This window comes from Hirundo rustica, unplaced genomic scaffold, assembly GCF_015227805.2.
Source record: "Hirundo rustica isolate bHirRus1 unplaced genomic scaffold, bHirRus1.pri.v3 scaffold_224_arrow_ctg1, whole genome shotgun sequence".
NCBI classification, from domain to species: domain Eukaryota; kingdom Metazoa; phylum Chordata; class Aves; order Passeriformes; family Hirundinidae; genus Hirundo; species Hirundo rustica.
The window spans coordinates 32,434-38,830 of NW_026690284.1; the positions used below are offsets into that span (position 1 = coordinate 32,434).

General features: G+C 54.7%; 1 pseudogene; it reads left to right on the plus strand.

Annotated features, from left to right (window-relative positions):
• Positions 1-2,821: 2,821 nt before the first annotated feature.
• LOC120747843 (zinc finger protein 271-like) overlaps positions 2,822-6,397 on the plus strand; it is an 18,025-nt pseudogene continuing 14,449 nt past the window's right edge.

The following is a 6,397-nucleotide window of genomic DNA, read 5'->3' on the forward strand; positions in this document are numbered from 1 at the left end:
GGGGTTCGGGGTCCCGGTGCTGGAAGTGGCTGCTCCCAGTATGAGCCCAGTTGCTCAGCCCATGTGGTCCCATTTTCCCCAGCATTCCCAGTATGAGCCCAGTCATGCCCTATTGTGATGCAATTTGCCCCCAGCATGGTCCCAGTTCTTCCCACTTTCATCCAGTGTGTTCCCAGTTTCTCCCAGTTGCCCCTAGCATAGCCCTAGTCACGATCCTAGTATGAGTCCAGTACAATCCCAGTTTCTCCCAGCAGGGCCCCAGTCACTCACAATTGTCCCCAGGTTCCCCCAGCGTGGTCCCAGTTCCCTCCAGCACATTCCCAGTGGCTCCCAGTGTGGTCCCAGTCACCACCTGTATGGTCTCAGGATATCCCAGTATATCCCAGTTGCCCTGAACATTTTTGTAGTCATTGCCAGGCACTCCCAGTTACCCCAGCGTGGTTCAGTTGCCCCCAGTTTTATCCCAGTCACTGCCAGTACATCCCAGCTGTCACCAGCATACATCCTGTCATTGCCAGTTGCTCCCAGTTTCTCCCAGTGTGAGCACAGTTGGCTCCCAGCATGGGCCTGGTACCTCCCAGTAACCCCTAGTCAGGGTCCAATCACACCCACTATAATCCCAGTATGATTGTAGCCACTCCCAGTATGATCCCAGGCACTAACAGTCTAATTCCAGTCAGTCACAGTCACTCCCAGTATGATGCCAGTTGCTCTCTGTCAATGCCAGTACGATCCCAGTAGCCTCCAGTATGATCCTCATGGATCCCAGTCTCTTCCAGTATATCCCAGCATGCTCCCAGTCAATCCCAGTAGGATTCCAGCCACCCTCAGTGTGATCCCAGTCTCACCCAGCATGGACCCAGCTGCTCCCACTGTGATCCCAGTATGATCCCGGCTGCTGCCAGAATAATTCCAGTTGTTCCCATTTCCTCCCAGTATGATCTCAGGTGTGCCTAGAATAGTCCCAGTCCCTCTCAGCATGGTTCCACTCACTCCCAGTTGTTCCCAGCATGGTCCCAGCTGTTCCCAGTATGGTTCCAGACACTCCCAGTATATCCCAGTTACGCCAGTAAGGTTCTGGTTACCTCAGAACAACCCCCGTCTTTCCCAGTTACACCCAGTTGCCTCCAGCATGAACCCAGTTTCTGGCAGCTGCCCAAAGCATGGTCCCAGTTGCTCCCAGTATGATCCTAGTTTCCCCAGTTGTGGTCTCAGTCCCCTCAGCATGGTTCCTGCACCTTCGAGTTGATCCCAGTTGCTCCCAGTGTGTGCACATTTTCCTCCCAACATGGGCCCAGTAGCTCCCAGTAACCTCCAGTCAGGATCCATTCACACCTGCTGTAATCCCAGTGGCTCCCAGGATGATCCCAGTAGGACCCAATCACCTCCAGCTTCATTCCAGTCACCCCCAGTATGACTCCAATCTCTCCCAGATGCTTCCAGTATTATTCCAGTCATGCCCAGAGTGACTCCCTGTCACTCCCAGTATGGTCTTGGTTGCTCCCAGTCACCTCCAGCATGGTTCCAGTCACAGCCAGCACCTTTCCAGTCACTCCCAGTCTGGTTCCCACTAGGTCCTCAGCATGGGCACAGCTACTCCCATTATCATCTAGCGTGGTTCCAGTTGTTCCCATTTACCCCCACTGTGGTTTCAGTCTCTCCCAGTGTATCCCAGTTGCACCCAGCATGTTCCCAGTCACTCCCAGTTGCACTGAGTTGCTTCCAGCCTGATCCCAGTTACTCCCAGCCACTCCCAGTCACCCTCAGTGCAGTTCCAGTTGCTCCAAGAATGATCGTGTATGATCCCAGTGTCCCCAAGCAGGACCCAGCCTCTCCCACAGTGATCCCAGTAGGATCCCAGTTGCCCCCAGCATGGTTCCAGCTGTACCCAGCTGCCCCTAGTATAGTCCCAGTCACTCCACAGATGATCCCAGTCCCTCCCAGTCCTGCCCAGTTGCCCTCAGTGTAGACCCAGTCACTCCCACTCACTCCCAGTTGTCCCCAGTGTGGTGTCCCAGTTCTCCCCAGCATGGTCCCAGCTGTTCCCAGTGTGGTTCCAGTCCCCCCGTTATGGGCACAGACACTCCCCAGAATATCCCAGTTGCCCTCAGCATGCTCACAGCCATTCCCAGTCAGTTCCAGTTGCCCCACTAAGGCTCCAGTTAGCTCAGTACAAACCAGTCACTCCCAGTGATGCCACTCCTGGGATCCCCCACCCCTCTCTGCGTTCCCCCCAGCCCAAATCTGCCGAGAGGAGCCCCAAGGGCTGGAAGTCCCCAGCCAGGGTCCCCAGCAAGGCTGGAGGAGCAGAGCCCTGTGTCCCCCAGGAGCCCAAAGTGGGGAGCCCAGAGAGGGGGGAGCGCCGCGATTGTTGGGACCCTCAACAGCCTGGAGAGGGGCAGGGGGGGACTCCTTGGAGCCCCTGCACCCCGAAGCAGAGAATGAGGGGAGAAGGGACCCAAGGGACCCCCAAACCCCCAGCATCCCTGAGTGGGGAGGTGGAAAAGGGGGAAACTTTGTATTCCTGGGACTCCCAGCAGCCTGGGGAGGGCAGTGACCAAATAGATGCAGGACCCCCAGTACGAGTGTGACCCCCAGCAGCTGGGACAGGGGGGAACCCCTGAAGACCAAAGGGGGAAGACCAGAGACAGAGAATTCCTGGGAGGCATTTTCAGGGCTGAAACATTTTGTTGGGAGGTTTTTCTGGACCCCAGATGCCTGGTGACTTCTAGAGATGGACTTGGGCAGGGGACCTTCAAACTCAACGGACTCATCCCTTGTTTTAACTGAAATCACGATTTCATATTCCCAAACTTTGGCCAGATGGAGGAGGAGGCTGCGATGAAGAGGAAGATGCCCCAGGACAGCCAGGCAGGTGAGGAGGAAGTCAGTGCCCCTTTCCCCCTCTCTCCTGCTCCATCTCCCAGCCCAGCATGGCCCCTGGCTGCAGGACAACCCCGCTGCCGATGCCGTCCTGCCGGGGATGCATTGGGGGAAATCTCCTTCCCCTTCCCTGTGGCAGGGAGGCAAATCCCATCCTGTCCTTGTCCTTCCTCCTCTAGACAAGGAGCTGAGGATGGAGACCAGGGAGTACAAATCCCCACTGCAAAACCTCGTGGAAGAGGCCGTTTTGAGCAGCTCCAGAGGACACGAATCCAATGGGGAGGAAAAGCCCCAGAGATCCTGCAGGAGGAGGGGCTCCAAACCCATTCCAGGGTACTCTGAGGAGGAAAGACCCACCCTGTGCCAGGAAGGTGGACAGAGCTTCAGCCAGGGCTCGGAGCTGGTGGTCCATGAGCAGCATCATGACAGGGAGAAGCCCCACACATGCTTGGAGTGTGGGAAGAGCTTCAGGTGGAACTCCTTCCTGATCACACACCAGCGCATTCACACAGAGGAGAGGCCCTTCTGCTGCCCTGACTGCGGGAAGGGCTTCAAGCGCAACTGCACCCTCATCACCCATCAGCGCATCCACACTGGAGAGACGCCCTATGAGTGTCCCAAGTGTCAGAAGAGGTTTCAGACCAGCTCCAATCTCCTCAAGCACCAGCGGATTCAAAGAGAGGAGAGGCCCTTTCGCTGCCCCGACTGCAGGAAGGGCTTCAAGCAAAACTCCCACCTCATCACCCACCGGCGCATCCACACTGGGGAGAGGCCCTATGAGTGTGGGGAATGTGGGATGAGCTTCAGCCAGAGCTCCAGCCTGATCTGCCACCAGAGGATCCACACCAAGGAACGGCCCTACAAGTGTGAGCAATGTGGGAAGAGCTTCAGCCAGGCGCTCCCACTTGATCCGCCACCAGAACATCCACACTGAGGAAAGGCCATACAAGTGTGGGGAATGTGGGAAGGGCTTCAACCAGAGGTCCCTGTTGATCATTCACCAAATGCTCCACACTGGGGAGAGGCCCTACGAGTGTGCCAAGTGTCAGAAGCGGTTTCAGACCAGCTCCACTCTCCTCCAGCACCAGCGGATTCACACAGAGGAGAGGCCCTTCCGCTGCCCCGACTGCAGGAAGGGCTTCAAGCACAACTCCACCCTCATCAGGCACCGGCGCATCCACACTGGGGAGAGGCCCTACGAGTGTGGGGAATGTGGGATGAGCTTCAAACAGAGCTCCATCCTGAACTGCCACCAGAGGATTCACACCAAAGAACGGCCCTACAAGTGTGAGCAGTGTGGGAAGAGCTTCAGCCAGCGCTCCCACTTGATCTGCCACCGGAACATCCACGCTGAGGAAAGGCCATACAAGTGTGGGGAATGTGGGAAGGGCTTCAACCAGAGGTCCCAGCTGATCGTCCACCAGATGATCCACACTGGGGAGAGGCCCTACGAGTGTCCTGAGTGTGGGAAGAGGTTTCAGACCAGCTCAGTTCTCCTCGTGCACCAGCGGATTCACACAGAGGAGAGGCCCTTCCGCTGCCCTGAATGTGGGAAGGGCTTCAAGCGCAACTCCAACCTCATCACCCACCGGCGCATCCACACTGGGGAGAGGCCCTAAGAATGTCCCCAGTGTGGGAAGAGCTTCTCAGACAGCTCTCACTTGACCAAACACCAACGGAGGCACCGGTAAGGGAAGCCCTGCGAGTGCCCCGACTATGGGGAAAGCTTCCTGCAGTGCTCCAACTCCATCCCCCATTAGAGAACCCACATTGGGAAGACACTGGGCTGGTGGTCCTTTAGTTTGGTGGTTCCTAATATTCTTTTGGTTCATCTTCATCACTTTAAAACCAGCAAAATTGGACTGAAAATCAACAAATTCATTAAAGGCATCTGAAGCCTCACTTTTTCCTTGTGTTTCAAGAGAATCTGGGATTCCAGATGATACTTGGGAGGATTTGGGGGTATTTGGTGTGGTTGTCTCCACTTCTTATCGCTCAAAGAGACAAGAGGGTTTGATCTGTCACCCCAAAAACACTCATTGCCACTGAAAACTACTCAATCCCACCGCAAAATTACTCAAATCCTCAGCCCCTCAGCATGGAATGGGGTTGGAAAGGGGTTGGGCAAAGTGGGATGCAGATCAGGAGGGGTGAGGTGAGCATTGGGTGGGGCAGGATGGGTGGGATGGGGATTGGGAGGGGTGGGATGGGAGAAATATAGCTTGGGAAGGGGGTCTTGATGTCCAGGAGAGCTGGGATGGGTTTGGGTGGGGATTGGGAGCATGTGGTGAAGTCTGGAATGAGACAGCCAAAGGTTTGGGATGATGAAGGGAGGGGGAACCCCTTCTTGAGTGAGTTTTTGGGTATTTCACGTTCTTGAAGGGATTTTGGTGCATCCCAGGTTTCTGAGGTGGTTTTGGGATGGTCACTGCCCCAGCCCCAGCCACTGCAGCCTCTAGTGCAGCCCCAAAGTGGCTGCCAAGCCCCTGGCACCCTGAAAACCCCACCTGTGAGAGGGACCAGATCAGGTGAGGCTGTGACACAGGTGTGACACTGACACGTCCCACGGCCCCGGAGCTCACAGCAGCTGAGATGATGCTGGATCTAAGGTCTGGACTTGTGCATCTCTCTCTCTCTCTCCCTTCTCCTGACTTCCTCTTGTCAAAATCTGGATAACTTGAAGTTGTAGGGTTTAGAGTTTTCTGAGTCAGTGCTTTGTGAAGTGCTTTACCATAATTCCAGGTTTAATAGAAGTTATAAGCTAAGTTAAATACTATTCCTCTGTAAATGGCTAAGTCATAGTTTCTAAGTTCGGATAAATACTGTCAAGTGCTGTTCTTTTGCTAAATTGTGAAGTTGAAGGTGTAAGTTGAGGTTCGGGTATAAGTCAAGTCCTGTTAAGTTGGAGCTCTGTGACGCTTTTAGGCCGTGTTCCTTTTATCCTTACCCTCACTGTCCTCTTGTCACACACACAGGGACAGTCCTCGGTTCATTTCTGGTTTGATTACCTGGATTTTGTTTGGTTCTGTTGTTGTTTTCCTTCCTTGCTGTGCCTGAGGTGTCCAGTCATGGACAGAGTGACTCTTGCAAGGAATTTTGTCATGCCTCACCACCTGTGCTCCTAACTGGTGATTTTTGTCAAATGTGCTAATCTGCTAAATTTATAGAACTGTATTCACCCTTTGGGGGGCTGGGCGTTTTGTGGACATTTTCCATATCTGCCCCTTGGAGGCCTCCAATAAAGATCAGCCTTTCTATTACCTCCTCTATAATATTATCTCCAAGGCTGTTACTTTATTTCTGGGTTCTTGAAGGCATCAACACAGCCGGGCCTCATGGCACCAGGAGAGCTCTGTGACACAAGGACATCTTGGGGAACCAAGTGTCCACTGCAAACACAGCGGGGCCTCATGGAAGCCAGGTGCCACTTGGATAGTGCCAGGGCACGTGGAGCTCAGTGTCCACTGTGACACAGCACAGCCCCACGGAACCCAGCAGAGCATTGTGACAACAG